Raw genomic sequence first — 19,878 nt, forward strand, 5'->3', positions numbered from 1 at the left:
ACTCATCCTTTAGGTCTGAACTGGAGGTGATGTACTTTGAGAAGTGTCAGAATCTGTAGTTTTGGATTGAGTTTCCCTTATATGTGCATTTCTCATCCTATATTTTAATTGCCTTTTTATATTTCATCTTTCACCAGGTTTTAATCTCAATGACCATGTTGATAATACCAGTATCATTCATTTTTACATCCCTCATTTCTAATGCATCTCTAAAATGATCCCTTCTGGACATTTTCTCATCATCAAAGTAAATTTTATTAACACACTCAAAGACTTATTACAAGAAAAGAGAGCAGACAATTTTAGGATCTTATGTGGGAAAGAAATATTTAAAGACTCCACACCACAGTCCATTCTGAACTTGATCTTTAAACATGATATCATTGGTCAAAAAGCAGAGAGGTCAAATTCTGAATCTAGATACTTGAGGCTGCACATGTCTCTGATGGGCAGGTGGGTTTGCAACCTGGGTCTTTTTGACTCTGGCTACTGCTTTCCCTGGTGGCTCAGTGGTAAAGAATCTTCCTGCCAACACAGAGGATGTAGATTCGATCCCTGAGTCAGAAAGATCCCCTGGAGAAGGAAATGGCAACCCGTACCAGTATTGTTGCCTGGGAAATCCCATAGACAGAGAAGCCTGGCAGGCTACAGTCTATAGGGTCACAAAGAGTCAGAGATGACTTAGCAGTTAAGCAATGACAACAACTGCGTTCCTACACCAGATAATATCAGTAATGGGGAAAAGACATTAAGGAAGTACACTTATATTTAACCTGGCCATCAATATCTATTTTGCCTCTTAACTCTCCCAATGAAGCCTTTCAACAAGTAATCTGCCAGTCAAAGACTGCTACTACTGCTGCTAAGTCACTTCCGTCATATCCGACTCTGTGTGACCCCATAGACGGCAGCCCACTAGGCTCCTCTGTCCCTGGGATTCTCCAGGCAAGAAGACTAGAGTGGGTTGCCATTTGCTTCTCCAATGCGTGAAAGTGAAAAGTGAAAGTGAAGTTGCTCAGTTGTGCCTGACTTTTAGTGACCCCATGGACTGCAGCCTACCATGCAGGACAGGCTCTTCTGTCCATGGGATTTTCCAGGCAAGAGTACTGGAGTGGGGTGCCATTGCCTTCTCCAGTCAAAGACTGAAATGAAGCAAATTTGATCTCCTTATTGAATAATTCTTCTGGTTTCTCAGGTGGCGCAGTTGGTAAAGAATCTCCCTGCCAATGCAGGAGACCCAAGACACATGGTTACATCCCTGCATCTGGAAGATCCCTGGAATAGGAAATGGCAACCCGCTCTAGTATTCTTTCTTGGAAAATCCATGGTCAGAGGAGCTACAGTCCATGAGATCACAAAGAGTTGAACACAACTGAACACACAATCCCACTTGATACCTGGTTCCTGTGACTAAAATGTTAGCATTTGTTTGCCTGGTATCTTTCTGGAGCTTCCAATTGTCTTTTTTTTTTTTATAATGACGCTCTGAATCCTGTATGTATATCCCTTGCCCCAATCTGTGAGACCTGCACATTTCATGATTTTCTTCAGGTTTTTCATTTCAATTTTTTCACTGTTGAACACCAGGTGTGGACAGTGTACTCTTCAGCTCCGGGCAAAAAAGATGTTAATTTGGTCTAAAGTACTAAGTAGTACCTAATGTTGACAACTAAGGAGATTTTTCTAAAAATGTTAGACTTGTGAATAAGCAAAACACTAATTATTTGCTGGAAATTTTACATGCTTGATATTGGCTCTGAAAAGATTATTCAAAATTTATTCTTTAACTTTATAGAAAGCAAAAATAAGACTACCTATCCAGACTAATTGACAAGGAAATATATTCATGTTAAATGTAAACTTTACATTTCATAAATAATATTTTGTCTACTCACGGTGACCAAGACAATGTATTGGTGGATAAACCCTTCGTATTGTGAAAGGTAACATTTGTAAAAAGATACTTTTGACCTTTGTTTCTATTAATACACTTCTAACTATTCTCCAGTCCACTGAAATCACAATACTAAATGAAAGGAACATTTAAGTGCTGTCATTAATTCTCTGTCTCACAAAAGCTGGCTGTCTACTTTCTAAATTATCTGTGCTTCTTGTGTAGTGAATGGGGAAAAAAATTGCTGTTGCTAACCTGGAGTCCTTTTGAAGAGAACTTTTCTTTGTACAACAGCTCCTAGGGTTTAATACAGTACCAAGGTAAAGCTGAATGGTCTAAAACCTATTAGACTTATGGAATCAGGTGCAGGTAAGAAAATTACCCTCATGAAGAACATTTAGTCATCCCAGTAATTTTTCTATTGGTATGTGCTTTATAATGTATTTTGCCTCTTAGGAAAATATATGTTATCTCAAATAAATGCAATTATAGGCAACCTGGGATATATAAAATTATGATGATAGTATTGTGATATTGTTAAAGGGTTGGATCAAGAAAGTAGCTGGCATTCAGTATGTCACTAGAAACAACATGATATAATAATGCCACAGAGCTGAGCAATAGCTTTATCAGTATTTTCAATGTCCACATTGATTATAGCCTACTTACTTAAATCATAACCAAAGCAAATTATAATTTTCTTTGTGATTAGTAAAGAAAAAGACTAGCTCATGAGTACAAGAATAATGAATCAAAATGTCATATGTCAAATTGTATAACAAGCTATTTGACAAATATATATGGAACTGTTGTGTGAAGATTGTCGAGGGAGGGACGGTAAAGGCTAACAGAGAAAGTTTGGGTCTTCCAATAAGGGCAAAATGATAGTCAGCTGGAGAAAAAGTGAAAGTTAGTCACTCAGTCAGGTCTGATTCTTTGTGATCCCATGGACTGTATACTGTCAGGCTCCTCTGTGCATGGAATTCTCCAGGAAAGGGTACTGGAGTGAATTGCCATTTCCTTCTCAAGGGGATTGTCCCAACCCAGGGATTGAACCTGGGTCTCCTGCATTGCAGGCAGGTTCTTTACCATTTGAGCCACCAGAGAAGCTCGTTGGAGAGCAAAGGAATTATAGATTTCTTCTTGTGTTGGTTTGTGATGTGAGTGTGAGTATTCAGTCGCTCAGTCGTGTCCAACTCTTTACGACCCTATGGACTGCAGCCCACCAGACTCCTCTATCATTGGATTCTCCAGGCAAGAATACTGGAGTGGGTTGCCATTCTTTTCTCCAGGGGATCTTCCCCATTCATGGATTGAACCTGTGTCTCCTGAATTGCAGGAAGATTCTTCACTGCTGAGCTACCAGGGAATTTGTATAATTTTCAAAAGTGGAAATGGAAAAAAAAAAAAACAAAAAGACAAAGGGATAAATGCAAACTAAAGAAAAGAAGCAACTTGGGGAAAATTTTGGGGTGTGGAAAGAATATGTAATCAGATTTGCCAATATCAAGAACATGCTGGAGAGTACTGGGGCAAAGAGTAGAAAAAGAAGGAAATTTCTATATGATTTGGCTCACCAATCTGATAAGAAGTTTGAGCACAGGGGCAACAGCATTGAATCGTTTGTCTTACTAAAATTTTTCACATAACTTTTGAAGGTTTTTAGCTTTTTGTAAAAAAAATAAATTGGCAATCCTATATTGGCAGTCACTGGGAAAATACACTTTGCAACGAGAAATTTAGCATAAAATATTTATATTTATATATGTTTGCATGAATTTTTGGATGATGGGGGAAATAAATGTTGTTTTCCTTAGTCAAATTTAAATGAGAAATACCTAAATCTCAAATGTTTAAATGTTTTCAGCCATAAAGCAAGCAAATAATTACCATATTTTGAGTGTGAAAAGGCTAATTAAACCAATAAGTGATATTTGTTCACTGATTATTCAGCTTTCAGGGAAGATTTATGTATATGTATATGCCATAAACCATACCTATATGCTGTTGTATAGGTATGACGTATATGGCTTCAAACTGTGGTGTTAGAGAAGACTGTTGAGAGTCCCTTGGACCACAAGGAGATCAAGCCAATCAATCCTAAAAATAAATCAACCCTGAATATTCACTGATGCTGAAGCTGAAGCTCCAATACTCTGGCCACTTGATGTGAAGAACAGACTTACCGGAAAAGACCTCGATGATGGGGAAGATTGAGGGCAGGAGGAGAAGGAGACAACAGAAGTCAAGATGGTTGGATGGCATCACCAACTCAATGGACATGAGTTTGAGCAAGCCCTGGGAGATGGTGAAGGACAGGGGAAAGCCTAGCATGCTGCCGTCCATGGGATTGCAGAGATTCATACATGACTGAGTGACTGAACAACAATATGCTGTTGAGTTTAATCTGATTCACAGACCACAATTTTACAAATAAAACATATTAAACAGATGTATTATCTTCTAGGTGTAAGGTTTATAGAAGAAAATATTATTTCCAATCCTACTTCACTAAGAATTGTACAATTCCCTGTGAAGATATATTTTCACTAAATTGCTTCTGGACATTTTCATGGCTTTCCCTTTAATGCTGTATCAAGCAAGTGTTTTATAACTCTCTGGGAAGCTGAAATTTTATATCAAATTTTAAACAGTTGGAAATATCAAAGATGAAATTAACCTCAGATTAAACAAAATCTTTGGGTATATTGCTTCTTCGAAGCAGTAGAAAGAATAGTATTTAACACAAGCTCTAGAAACCAAACACCAATCGTCTATGTGTTAAAGTATTTCTCTGACTTGGTGGAATATGGTAAAAGCAAGTTCATACCAGCAGACACATTTTGGGACTTCATTGTCCCAGGTTCCATGGAAGGATCGATCTTCAAATTTTCTCTGATGTCATCTTGGCTGTGCTGTGCTCAGTTGCTCCAGTCATATCCGACTCTTTGCGACCCCATGAAATGTAGCCCACCAGGCTCCTCTGTCCATGCTATTCTCCAGGCAAGAATACTGGAGTGGGTTGCCATTTCCTTCTCCAGGGGATCTTCCCAACCCAGGGATGGAACTCCGGTCTCCCACATTGCAGGCAGATTCTTTACCATCTGAGCTACCAGTGAAGCCAAATAATAGTCGATTGATATTAATTCGGATTTCCCACCTCCGCTTTGTTCTTTGCTCTACCAACTTCACTGTCCACATCCTGAATTATTTTATCAAGCTATTTGATGCCTATCAGTTCCAAAAAATTTTCCTCCAAAACATCTGTGAAATTTTCCCTTACGTTAATGAAAAAGGGGGACCTTTTCCAGGTTCCCCACTCTACTGCCACATAAAAATCAATTTCCTTTCTTTCACATATGGTGTTTATTTTATACTTCACAAGTTCTTTTTTTTTTTTTTTTCCTAATCTTTTCATTTTAATTATGTCACTCACAGTTCTCCCTACAAGATTGACTTTTGTTGATTGCAGGGGTCAGGGCTCTCTGCACAGCAGCTAGCAGTGCTAGAAGCAGATCTGTACTTCATCAAGTGTGATAGCAGCAACTATTCGTGGCGGCTGCTGTGATTAATAATTCAGGAAATCAGAAAAATCTGGGAAGCCTAGGAGTTAATGGAAAAGAAAATTCATATATTTTTTATGGATCCCAAGTGGAGGAACCATTAGCATGCTAAGGTCTTAAAAGTCAGAGCCTGTACACATAACAAGGTAATAACATAACAGCATAAATATAGAGCTTCCTCAAGTTAATTTTACAAGCGCCAAGAGACTGTCTTCTCTGCGACCTCAGATTTTTTAATCCTACCAGCACATTTGGGTAGTTAGGATAACAAAGACCTGAAAAATGACAAAAGATCACTTAAAATTTTTCTTACAAATTTACTGTTGAAATCCTGAAATGTCTATTAAATTTCCAAGATCTTTTTTTTTTTAAGTTTTAAATGGCTTGATTTTGGCATTTTCCCTATGATTGCATTTGAAAGATTCAATTAGCTATTTTCTTATGTTTTGTATTTAACACAAGTATAAAAAAATTGTCCCATTTTACTCATTTATTCTACTGCCCTTCCCTTTCTCCACCATTTCTTTCTTCCCTTCCTTCCTACCCAACTTCTTTCCTTGCTTCCTTTCTATGACTTTTAAAAAACTGTTTGAAAGTTGTTTGACCTATTGTAGTAGTTTTCAAACTTTCTGTCCAAGCGTTTTGTTTTGTTTTCAATTTAATTTTGATTTTATATTGGACTATAGTTCATTTACAATGTTGTATTAGTTTTAGGCATACAGCAAAATGATTAAGTTATACATATATGTATATCTATTCTTTTTCAGATTTTTTCCCATATATATGATTTTAGAATACTGAGCAGAGTTCCCTGGGCTATACAGTAGGTCTTTGTTGATTACCTGTTTTATATTCAGCAGTGTGTGTCAGTCCCAAACCCCAATTTATCCCTTCCCCAGTTTTCCCCCTTTGTCTGTCCAAGTGTTTTTACTTAGTTTTTGACACGGACTTGCTAAGTAATGAAACAGTAGCTCAGTGGTGTGCAACAGTAAGTTTTTGTTTCCTAGACGTGAGTATGGGATCACTGGTTGATTTTATTCCTGGCCTGGCGCCTGTAGGTCATCAGAGATGACTCCAGCTGTCAGCTGGGTGCAGGTTTGCATCATCTGTTTTCATTCTGGCACTCGGGTGGGAAGAATAGTAACTATCCCAGGGAAGTTCTTTTCCTGATCAACTGTCAGGGTTTTATAGCTGAGCTGTATATCTTGGGTACATTTAAGTCTCTGCTTATATCCTAAAATTTTATTAGCCAAAACAAGGTTACAAAGTCTGGCCAACACCAAAGTGTCTGGAACTTTATTTGGTCCACAGCAGGAGAGGGGAGGGTGGGACAATGCAGAACCTCTAGACTCTCTCAAAGAAGAATGCTTTTCTTCCCCACAAAATCTACCATGGCATGCAATATAATAACTGGATCGTAAAGATACTTTATTGGCATGTATTAATAAGTTCAATTTTCACATTTATTTATAGTGATGTAATCAATGCATAGCCTGAAATTGTGTTCCTGGTGTTATGACCTTGTTATGACTTTGTTATGTCAACGTTTGTTAAGTAGAGCACAGAGTGCTGGAAGGTGAGTCTCTGCTCACAAAAGAGATCAAAAGAAATTGAAGTAGAGTTTAGTCCTTGCAGTTCCTGGAGGGAGGACCTGACAGGCCTCTAGGAGCCCCACGGGGAGGTCAAGGCAGGGTGCAGAGAACAGAAGACCTGTGCACATGCCTTTGTTAAGGCTGGTGGTGGGTAAATGGGTTCCTGAGCCAGGGCTAGATCGGTCAGTTCAAACCAAAAGAACAGGGTTTTGGTAACTCCACTTGGTTCTTATCTAAGGGGCATGTAAAGCACAATGGCTCAGGGAGGCAGGGGTTCGTATGATCACAGGGGCTATTGAGGAGTCGAAGCAGGAACTTACACATGCTTGTACCTCTGCAGCTGCTGTCTAGGGTGTGACCTTTCATAGGGGCACTCACGTCAATCCAATGTCTCAGTAGGTTGCTTCTCCAGAAAAATGGGCACCAAGGCAGTGATACCTTAGGGTAGCTTAACCAAACTCTCCACAGATGGACATGACAATTTGAAATTGGGGAATGTGAGTCAGAGTTCTATATTAATGAGAAAAATTCCAATTCAGAATTTATACTGGAAAATACTAGCACCTATGAGGCCATAATTAAAACAGAAAAAGAGAAAGAACAACTAAGCCTGTGCAATGCTAACATTTCCATATTTAATAACTCATGTAAAAGAAGTCTATATGCATTGTCCTCAGTGATAGGAAAAAAGTTTTATTCTGATATCTGAAAAGTAAATGAATAAACACATTCTACTGGTTTAAATTATTGAAAATGGACAGAACAATTTTTGAAAATGAAATCTAAATCACAAATATCTGACACACCTGATTTTCAAGAGAACCTTGGTTTCTGTGTAACAAAACATGAGGATTTAACTTTGGCTTCATCTCTAAAAGTTGTTCAGGAGCAGTAATTTTAAGTCAACATCGTCTCAATGTCCTAGGTAAATTTCTAGCTTGAAAATGACTTCAGGAGGAGAGAGCAGGGGAGAGTGGGGAAAGAAAGAATAAGTTTGAGCTCTCAGGTGATATTCCAAGGTGGATACCATTGGAACACTGGATTTAGGATTATTTGACTTCTTTAGATTAAACATTGCCTTACCCTGTGTTGCAGAGAAGGCAATGGCACCTCACTCCAGTACTTTTGCCTGGAAAATCCCATGGATGGAGGAGCCTGGAAGGCTGCAGTCCATGGGGTCGCTGAGGGGTTGGAAATGACTGAGCGACTTCACTTTCACTTTTCACTTTCATGCATTGGAGAAGGAAATGGCAACCCACTCCAGTGTTCTTGCCTGGAGAATCCCTGGGACTGGGGTTCTTGGTGGGCTGCTGTCTATGGAGTCGCATACACTTCAGTCGGACACGACTGAAGTGACTTAGTAGTAGTAGTACCCTATGTTGAGTTACCAGTCTATTGAGAAAATGCTCATTTTTAGTAGATAGTTAAGATTATGTCTGTCCCCAAAACAATGGTCATGTGATAACTGTAACTATGTCATTAAAAAGATAATCTCTCTTCTTTTTTTTTTCTTTTTTAAATTTTATTTTTAAACTTTACAATATTGTATTAGTTTTGCCAAACATCAAAATGAATCCGCCACAGGTATACCCGTGCTCCCCATCCTGAACCCTCCTCCCTCCTCCCTCCCCATACCCTCCCTCTGGGTCATCCCAGTGCACCAACCCCAAGCATCCAGTATCGTGCATCTAACCTGGACTGGCGACTCGTTTCATACATGATATTATACGTGTTTCAATGCCATTCTCCCAAATCTCCCCACCCTCTCCCTCTCCCTCTCCCACAGACTTCATAAGACTGCTCTATACATCAGTATCTCTTTTGCTGTCTCGTACACAGGGTTATCGTTACCGTCTTTCTAAATTCCATATATATGTGTTAGTATACTGTATTGGTATTTCTCTTTCTGGCTTACTTCACTCTGTATAATAGGCTCCAGTTTCATCCACCTCATTAGAACTGATTCAAATGTATTCTTTTTAATGGCTGAGTAATACTCCATTGTGTATATGTACCACTGCTTTCTTATCCATTCATCTGCTGATGGGCATCTAGGTTGCTTCCATGTCCTGGCTATTATAAACAGTGCTGCGATGAACACTGGGGTACACATGTCTCTTTCCCTTCTGGTTTCCTCAGTGTGTATGCCCAGCAGTGGGATTGCTGGATCATAAGGCAATTCTATTTCCAGTTTTTTAAGGAATCTCCACACTGTTCTCCATAGTGGCTGTACTAGTTTGCATTCCCACCAACAGTGTAAGAGGGTTGCCTTTTCTCCACACCCTCTCCAGCATTTATTGCTTGTAGACTTTTGGATCGCAGCCATTCTGACTGGCATGAAATGATACCTCATAGTGGTTTTGATTTGCATTTCTCTGATAATGAGTGATGTTGAGCATCTTTTCATGTGTTTGTTAGCCATCTGTATGTCTTTGGAGAAATGTCTATTTAGTTCTTTGGCCCATTTTTTGATTGGGTCATTTATTTTTTCTGGAGTTGAGCTGGAGGAGTTGCTTGTATATTTTTGAGATTAGTTGTTTGTCAGTTGCTTCATTTGCTATTATTTTCTCCCATTCTGAAGGCTGCCTTTTCACCTTGCTAATAGTTTCCTTTGTTGTGCAGAAGCTTTTAAGTTTAATTAGGTCCCATTTGTTTATTTTTGCTTTTATTTCCAATATTCTGGGAGGTGGGTCATAGAGGATCCTGCTGTGATGTATGTCAGAGAGTGTTTTGCCTATGTTCTCCTCTGGGAGTTTTATAGTTTCTGGTTTTACGTTTAGATCTTTAATCCATTTTGAGTTTATTTTTGTGTATGGTGTTAGAAAGTGTTCTAGTTTCATTCTTTTACAAGTGGTTGACCAGTTTTCCCAGCACCACTTGTTAAAGAGATTGTCTTTAATCCATTGTATATTCTTGCCTCCTTTGTCAAAAATAAGGTGTCCATATGTGCGTGGATTTATCTCTGGGCTTTCTATTTTGTTCCATTGATCAATATTTCTGTCTTTGTGCCAGTACCATACTGTCTTGATAACTGTGGCTCCGTAATAGAGCCTGAAATCAGGTAGGTTGATTCCTCCAGTTCCCTTCTTCTTTCTCAAGATAGCTTTGGCTATTCGAGGTTTTTTGTATTTCCATACAAATTGTGAAATTATTTGTTCTAGCTCTGTGAAGAATACCATTGGTAGCTTGATGGGGATTGCATTGAATCTATAAATTGCTTTGGGTAGTATACTCATTTTCACTGTATTGATTCTTCCAATCCATGAACATGGTATATTTCCCCATCTATTAGTGTCCTCTTTGATTTCTTTCACCAGTGTTTTATGGTTTTCTATATATAGGTCTTTAGTTTCTTTAGGTAGATATATTCCTAAGTATTTTATTCTTTCTGTTGCAATGGTGAATGGAATTGTTTCCTTAATTTCTCTTTCTGTTTTCTCATTGTTAGTGTATAGGAATGCAAGGGATTTCTGTGTGTTGATTTTATATCCTGCAACTTTACTATAATCATTGATTAGTTCTAGTAATTTTCTCGTGGATTCTTTAGGGTTTTCTATGTAGAGGATCATGTCATCTGCAAATAGTGAGAGTTTTACTTCTTCTTTTCCAATTTGGATTCCTTTTATTTCTTTCTCTGCTCTGATTGCTGTGGCCAAAACTTCCAAAACTATGTTGAATAGTAATGGTGAAAGTGGGCACCCTTGTCTTGTTCCTGACTTTAGAGGAAATGCTTCCAATTTTTCACCATTGAGGATAATGTTTGCTGTGGGTTTGTCATATATAGCTCTTATTATGTTGAGGTATGTTCCTTCTATTCCTGCTTTCTGGAGAGTTTTTATCATAAATGGGTGTTGAATTTTGTCAAAGGCTTTCTCTGCATCTATTGAGATAATCATATGGTTTTTATTTTTCAATTTGTTGATGTGGTGTATTACATTGATTGATTTGTGGATATTGAAGAATCCTTGCATCCCTGGGATAAAGCCCACTTGGTCATGGTGTATGATCTTTTCAATGTGTTGTTGGATTCTGATTGCTAGAATTTTGTTAAGGATTTTTGCATCTATGTTCATCAGTGATATTGGCCTGTAGTTTTCTTTTTTTGTGGGATCTTTGTCAGGTTTTGGTATTAGGGTGATGGTGGCCTCATAGAATGAGTTTGGAAGTTTACCTTCCTCTGCAATTTTCTGGAAGAGTTTGAGCAGGATAGGTGTTAGCTCTTCTCTAAATTTTTGGTAGAATTCAGCTGTGAAGCCATCTGGACCTGGGCTTTTGTTTGCTGGAAGATTTTTTATTACAGTTTCAATTTCTGTGCTTGTGATGGGTCTGTTAAGATTTTCTATTTCTTCCTGGTTGAGTTTTGGAAAGTTGTACTTTTCTAAGAATTTGTCCATTTCGTCCACGTTGTCCATTTTCACGGCATATAATTGCTGATAATAGTCTCTTATGATCCTTTGTATTTCTGTGTTGTCTGTTGTGATCTCTCCATTTTCATTTCTAATTTTATTGATTTGATTTTTCTCCCTTGTTTCTTGATGAGTCTGGCTGATGGTTTGTCTATTTTATTTATCCTTTCAAAGAACCAGCTTTTGGCTTTGTTGATTTTTGCTACGGTCTCTTTTGTTTCTTTTGCATTTATTTCTGCCCTAATTTTTAAGATTTATTTCCTTCTACTAACTCTGGGGTTCTTCATTTCTTCCTTTTCTAGTTGCTTTAGGTGTAGGGTTAGGTTATTTATTTGACTTTTTTCTTATTTCTTGAGGTATGCCTGTATTGCTATGAATTTTCCCCTTAGGACTTCTTTTGAAGTGTCCCATAGGTTTTGGGTTGTTGTGTTTTCATTTTCATTCGTTTCTATGCAAATTTTGATTTCTTTTTTGATTTCTTCTGTGATTTGTTTGTTATTCAGCAGCGTGTTGTTCAGCCTCCATATGTTGGAATTTTTAATAGTTTTTCTCCTGTAATTGAGATCTAATCTTACTGCATTGTGGTCAGAAAAGATGCTTGGAATGATTTCTATTTTTTTGAATTTACCAAGGCTAGATTTATGGCCTAGGATGTGATCTATCCTGGAGAAGGTTCCATGTGCACTTGAGAAAAAAGTGAAATTCATTGTTTTGGGATGAAATGTCCTATAGATATCAATTAGGTCTAACTGGTCTATTGTATCATTTAAAGTTTGTGTTTCCTTGTTAATTTTCTGTTTAGTTGATCTATCCATAGGTGCGAGTGGAGTATTAAAGTCTCCCACTATTATTGTGTTATTGTTAATTTCTCCTTTCATACTTGTTAGCATTTGTCTTATATATTGCAGTGCTCCCGTGTTGGGTGCATATATATTTATAATTGTTATATCTTTTTCTTGGATTGATCCTTTGATCATTATGTAGTGACCATCTTTGTCTCTTTTCACAGCCTTTGTTTTAAAGTCTATTTTATCTAATATGAGTATTGCTACTCCTGCTTTCTTTTGGTCCCTATTTGCATGGAAAATCTTTTTCCAGCCCTTCACTTTCAGTCTGTATGTGTCCCCTGTTTTGAGGTGGGTCTCTTGTAGACAACATATGTAGGGGTCTTATTTTTGTATCCATTCAGCCAGTCTTTGTCTTTTGGTTGGGGCATTCAACCCATTTACATTTAAGGTAATTACTGATAAGTATGATCCCGTTGCCATTTACTTTATTGTTTTGGGTTTGATTTTATACACCGTTTTTGTGTTTCCTGTCTAGAGAATATCCTTTAGTATTTGTTGGAGAGCTGGTTTGATGGTGCAGAATTCTCTCAGCTTTTGCTTGTCTGAAAAGCTTTTGATTTCTCCTTCATATTTGAATGAGATCCTTGCTGGGTACAATAATCTGGGCTGTAGGTTATTTTCTTTCATCACTTTAAGTATGTCTTGCCATTCCCTCCTGGCTTGAAGAGTTTCTATTGAAAGATCAGCTGTTATCCTTATGGGAATTCCCTTGTGTGTTATTTGTTGTTTTTCCCTTGCTGCTTTTAATATTTGTTCTTTGTGTTTGATCTTTGTTAATTTGATTAATATGTGTCTTGGGGTGTTTCGCCTTGGGTTTATCCTGTTTGGTACTCTCTGGGTTTCTTGGACTTGGGTGATTATTTCCTTCCCCATTTTAGGGAAGTTTTCAACAATTATCTCTTCAAGTATTTTCTCATGGTCTTTCTTTTTGTCTTCTTCTTCTGGGACTCCTATGATTCGAATGTTGTAGCGTTTAATATTGTCCTGGAGGTCTCTGAGATTGTCCTCATTTCTTTTAATTTGTTTTTCTTTTATCCTCTCTGATTCATTTATTTCTACCATTCTATCTTCTAATTCACTAATCCTATCTTCTGCCTCTGTTATTCTACTATTTGTTGCCTCCAGAGTGTTTTTAATTTCATTTATTGCATTATTCATTATATATTGACTCTCTTTTATTTCTTCTAGGTCCTTGTTAAACCTCTCTTGCATCTTCTCAATCTTTGTCTCCAGGCTATTTATCTGTGATTCCATTTTGATTTCAAGATTTTGGATCAATTTCACTATCATTATTTGGAATTCTTTATCAGGTAGATTCCCTATCTCTTCCTCTTTTGTTTGGTTTGGTGCGCATTTATCCTGTTCCTTTATCTGCTGGGTATTCCTCTGTCTCTTCATCTTGTTTAAATTGCTGAGTTTGGGGTGTCCTTTCTGTATTCTGGCAGTTTGTGGAGTTCTCTTTATTGTGGCCTTTCCTTGCTGTGTGTGGGTTTGTATAGGTGGCTTGTCAAGGTTTCTTGGTTAGGGAAGCTTGTGTCGGTGTTCTGGTGGGTGGAGCTGTATTTCTTCTCTCTGGAGTGCAATGAAATGTCCAGTAATGAGTTATGGGATGTCTATGGTTTTGGGGTGACTTTGAGCTGCCTGTATCTTGGAGCTCAGGGCTGTGTTCCTTGTTGCTGGAGAATTTGCTTGGTATGTCTTGCCCTGAAACTTGTTGGCCCTTGTGTGGTGCTTGGTTTCAGTGCAGGTATGGAGGCATTTGATGAGCTCCTGTCAATTAATGTTCCTTGGAGTCAGGAGCTCCCTGGAGTCAGGGTTTGGACTTAAGCCTCCTGCTTCCAGTTATCGGTCTTATTTTTACAGTAGTTTCATAGCTTCTCCATCTATACAGCACCATTGATAAAACATCTACATTAAAGATGAAAAGTTTCTGTACTGTGAGGGTCACCCAGAGAGGTTCACAGCGTTATATGGAGAAGAGAAGAGGGAGGAGGCAGTTAGAGGTGACCCGAATGAGATGAGGTGGAATCAACAGAGGAGAGAGTGGGCTATCCAGTAATCTCTTCCTTATGTGCACTCCACAACTGGACAGCTCAGAGTTGTTCACGGAGTTATACAGAGAAGAGAAGAAGGAGGAAGGTGACAGAGGTGGCCAGGAGGATAAAAGGGGGGAATGAAAAGGAGGAAGACAGATCCAGCCAGTAATCAGTTCCCTAAGTGTTGTCCACCGTCTGGAACACATAGAAATTCACAGAGTTGGGTAGAGTAGAGAGGGGTTAGGGAGGAGACACAGGCAACCTGGTGGAGAAAAAGGAGAGTCCAAAGGGAGAGAGAGCAGTCAAGCCAGTAATTTCGCTCCCTAGTGATAAATGGGTACTGAAGATTGGGTTCTTAAAGGTACAAAATTGGTAACAAATACATAAAAGCAAAAATTAAAAATCTAGAGTAGAGTTTGGAATTTCAAAAATACGATGTTAAATAAAAGAAGAAGGAAAAGAAAGAGAGAAAAAACGAACAAACAAAAACAAACAAGGTAGTGAAAATTATAAAGAAAATATAGGTACAAAATTGTTAACTAATACCAAAAAGCAAAAGTTAAAAATCTAGAGTAGAGTTTGGAATTTCAAAAATACAATGTTAAAAAAAGAAGAAAAAGAAAGAGCATGGAAAAAAAAAAAAACAAGAACAAACAAAGTTGCATAAATTATAAAGAAAATACAGGTACAAAATTGATAAAAAATACCAAAAAGCATAAATTAAAAATCTAGAGTAGAGTTTGGAATTTCAGATATACAATGTTATTTAAAAGAAGAAGAGAAAGAAACAGAGAAAAAGAAAAAGAGAAAATAAAAAAGGGTCACAGAAATTATAAAAAAAAAAAACTGTAGGTACAAAATTGATAACAAATACCAAAAAGCTGAAATTAAAAATCTAGAGTAGAGTTTGGAATTTCAAAAATACAATGTTAAAGAAAAGAAGGGGAAAAAAAATAAAAGGTCAAAAAAATTATAAAATATATATATATATGAAGTTTGCTTTAAAAAAAATGGGATCTTCTTTTTTTTTTTTTTTTGCAAAGTAATCGGTTATAAAAGTGAAAATTAAAGGAATAATAGAGGACTTAAAAACATTTTTTTTAATTAAAAAAATAGAAAAAAGAAAGAAAGAATGATCGTAAAAATAGTGAAAATATATCTAGGACTTTCTCTGGTTTTGTTGTGAGTACTGCGGGTTCAGTTCATTTTTGGCTAGTTCCTTGGTCCAACTTATATTTCTCAAGATCTATAGGCCCCTTCCTATGTAGTTGGTACTAACCACAGGGTTTTAATCTATTGCCTGTAGCTTCCAAGGCGGTTCCCTCTGTTATATCTTCTTCTGTTTGCTGAACTCTTCAGTGTCTGGTTTCCGCCCTGACACAAAGGGAATGGTGGAGGACACTTTTTTTTTTTAGGCTCACTTGTTCAGTCGCGCTGTGGGGAGGGAGGGACGCTGCAAACAAGTAACACTGGCGTGTGCTCGCAGTGCCTCAGCCACACTGGGTCTGTCCCCCGTTCAGGGCACGTGTGGCCTCCCTGCCCATGCTGCTCAGGCTCTAGGTTGCTCTGCCAGGAACCATCCGTGGCCGGCCCTGGGCTGCCTGCACTTCCCAGGTCCAAGCCGCTCAGGTTCAGGCACTCGGGTAGTCCTCAGAGGCGCAGACTCTCAGTTGGGCCTGCGTTTTGTGCCCTTCCCAGATCCGAGCAGCTCAGGTGATGAGGTATTTGGTGCGCACAATTGCTGCGACTTATTGCCTCCCTGCCGCTCAGTTATCTAGGTGTGCAGCGGCGCACCTTCTCAGGCAGATGTTGACTGTCCAGAGCCCCAAGAAGTTTTAGTTAGCAAAGAAGCTTGCTTACAGTTTTATAGATAATGTCTCTCTGGGGCTGCGATTGTCCCCTTCCAGCTCTGGCTGCCTATCACTGGAGGGGGATGGTCTGCCGCCGGCTATCTCTGTTCAGTCCTTTGTTCTGTGCGCGGGCCTGGCTGTGTCTTAGGTTAGGGCTGGCTTTTCGCGTGGTAGATATCGCACAGTCTGGTTTGCTAGCCCAAATTATTTCGCTCAGATAGCGCTTGGGGTATTCAGGCCAGTTCCTTGCAATGCAGCCCACACCGCGCCTCCCTGCCCAGTCCCCGCTTGTTAATGGCGGATGCAGGCGTCTGCGCTGCTTCTCCAGCTGGGGGAGTTACCGTAGGGCTCGCAATGTGCGGCTTTTAATTGTTTATTTATTTTTCCTCCCTGTTATGTTGCCCTCTGTGCTTCCAAGGCTAGGCACAGATTCGGCAGTGAGAAAGTTTCCTGGTGTTTGGAAACTTCTCTCTTTTTAAGACTCCCTTCCTGGGACGGAACTCCGTCTCTCCCTCTTTTGTCTCTTTTTTTGTCTTTTATATTTTTTCCTACCTCCTTTCGAAGACTTGGGTTGCTTTTCTCGGTGCCTGATGTCCTCTGCCGGCATTCAAATTGTGGAATTTACTCGGCATTTAAATGTTCTTTTGATGAATTTGTGGGGGAGAAAGTGTTCTCCCTGGCCTACTCCTCTGCCATCTTAGCTCCTCAATCTCTCTTCTTTAGCCACAGAATATTACATAAGACTTAGAACTTACCTATATTAGTACCTAGTGATCAAAATAAGTAAGTCTAAGATATTTTTCCCATTTGATAAAATTCCAATGAATTTTATAAAACTATGAGGGGAATAAAAGGTATCTATCCTTTTGAAAATAGTAAAATATCTGGAATAAATGAGTACATTTTCCTTTTAAATGGCCATTTATAAAATTTCTAGTAAAATATTTTCCCTGAGAAAGTGTCCATTTTGCAGATATTTTGCTGCTTGAATATATGAGTGGATATTACCTTGTCTTAACCTGTTTCTTTAAAGATCATTATTTGTTAGATTGTTTTTAAACATATGCATAATTTGCTAGAGTTGGCAGAAAATTCTGTTAATCTGGTTGTACAAAAGTTAAACCACACAAAAAATCTTACAACATAATTTCAAATTATATCTTAAAGAAAAACAGTCCCTTGAAATATATATTTCTTGCAGATTTTCCTCCTCTTTGCTGCTGCTGCTTCTGCTGTGCTTCAGTCGTGTCCCACTCTGTGCGACCTCATAGACGGCAGCCCACCAGGCCCCCCCATACCTGGGATTCTCCAGGCAAGAAGACTGGAGTGGGTTGCCATTGTCTTCTCCAATGCATGAAAGTGAAAAGTGAAAGTGAAGTCGCTCAGTCATGTCCAACTCTTAGCGACCCCATGGACTGCAGTCCACCAGGCTTCCCCATCCCTGGGATTCTCCAGGCTAGAGTACTGGAGTGGGGGTGCCATTGCCTTCTCCTTTCCTCCTTCTTAGTTTCCATTAAATTAGGTCTAAATTTTGGAAATCAAAAATGACAGCAAGCCAAATTAAAGAAATACACATATCTTCAACTGCCTCCTTTCATTTCAGTGAACTTCTTCCCCAGATCCAGCAAGTTGTTATAGTTAGGATAGTTTCAGTACAGCAGCAGTCATCAGACATGCAGTACTGAGTGCATACTTGGAGCACTACACGGCATCGAGTGCAGGAAAACGATGATGACTGACTGCTGTTTTAATCAAATAACACAGAATGGCTGCCTTATAAGCAGGAATTTATTTCTCACAGTTCTGGAGGCTGAAAAGTCTAATATTATGGTGCCAGTCTCATTGGCTTTGGGTGAGAATCTCTCTTCTGGATTACAAATGGCCAACCTCTTGCTGAATCCTCACATGGTGTGGAGAAAAAGGTTCTGGTGTCGTCCCTTTCTTACAAGGGCACTAATCCCATTCTGAGGGTTCTACCCTCATGGGCACATCTAAAGTTTAATACTCTTACATTGGGAATTGGGGTTTCAACATATGGATATGGGAGAACACATGGATTCAACCCATAGCAATAAGGTACCCGTAACGCTTTCATGATGCTTATGCTTAAATAAGAAATCATGTAAATTGTTACACAAAGCAATAAGTGTGGTACTATAGAAAAGATCCAGTACTGTAAGAACTTAGAAGGAGAATATTAGATAAATGGTGCAACCTTAAGTAACACAAAAAACGATTAGTGTGAATAATGAAAGATTTGTTATGTCTTCCAGAGATAAGATTTATTCTTGATGGCTCCAGAAAAGTAGAAATGCCAGAAAGTCTTCTGAGTTTCCACAGTATTCATTTTCTCTCTGTCAGTTACTTATCTGTGCTGACACAAGGGCCTATCCATTTCCCATGGGAGACTGAAAGCCTAATTGGAAAGATACGTTAGTGTGGAAAGATCACTGCATTCACTTCAGCCCTAACAAGAGGTAGTAGCCAAGTTACTTAACCTATTCTGATATCTTCTTATACATAAGAGTATTATTGTGGACTGATATTTACTAAACTATGGGCTCATAAACTAGATGCTTTATTGAAAAATGGGGAGAAATATATTCATTCATCCAGAAACAACTAGAAATTTGCATGAAATATAATGAAAACCCTGAGTGTGAAGGAAAAGCTCCACTGGACATTTCTACCCAGTTTTGAAAACTCTTTTCTATACCTCTCCCTTTTATTTTTTTCTGATCTCTCAAACAACCAAACTGTATGTTAAATGCATATTTGTCATTCTCAAGGAGTTTGGAGAATTAATTATTTTGATTTGGGGCAATAAGTTAAAGCCAGATTTTACAGCTTTACCAGTGCTTCCACTGGAAATTGTGGATTATTGGAGAAAAATAGTCTAGCGGGTCCTGAATTTCCATGATTTGGAAAAAAAGACAGAATAAGAAGGAAATTAAACTCCTACAGATAGAAAACTTCCTACTATCCCAACCTACCCAATTCACACTCCAGAGCAGAATTTAATTGAAACTTCAGTCCTGGCGATACCAAACCCAAAACGCAGTACTAAATACAAAACCCATTTTCCTTTAAATAGTCTGCTCTGTCAATAGCATTTGCTGTGTTGAAGTAGTAGAAAATAAGAGTGGAGGGTGGAATGCAGAAATGCAAGTATGGGAAATAGGAAATGACATAGGGAAAACATTTTATTTCTTTCTCAAAAATATAGGTAGGAGATAATACAAGGGCCACATGTGTATGGTTTACAATAAGTTATGTTATATTAAAAATTTCTCTCCTTAGGAGGCAAATATACATACACAGGGGCACTAATATAAAACACTAATAAAAGATGAAATGAACACACTTTAATGTTTTAAGAATGGCACTCTATATAAAAATTCTTGAACTCTATGTAAGCAGATTTGATTCAAAGTAGTAATCGTAGAGACAAGCTTTTACTGCTAAAGGCTTACTCTTCTAATTAAGCAATATGTCATATTAACATCCCTAAATACTAGTTTTATGCAAATTCCTACTGCATTTATTTACCTATGTATCTGCCCATCTCTCTTCAAAAGAGCTAACACTCATGCTTGTATTACAGAGAACAAGGAAAACCACACTGAAGAAAACTATCTCTACTAGAAAACATTGTCTTATATAAGGCTCCAAGGAATCTAAGGTCCAGC

Source organism: Bos grunniens, chromosome 24, assembly GCF_055505025.1.
Source record: "Bos grunniens cultivar Pamir isolate PY7600 chromosome 24, Bosgru_T2T1.0, whole genome shotgun sequence".
Taxonomy (NCBI): Eukaryota; Metazoa; Chordata; class Mammalia; order Artiodactyla; family Bovidae; genus Bos; species Bos grunniens.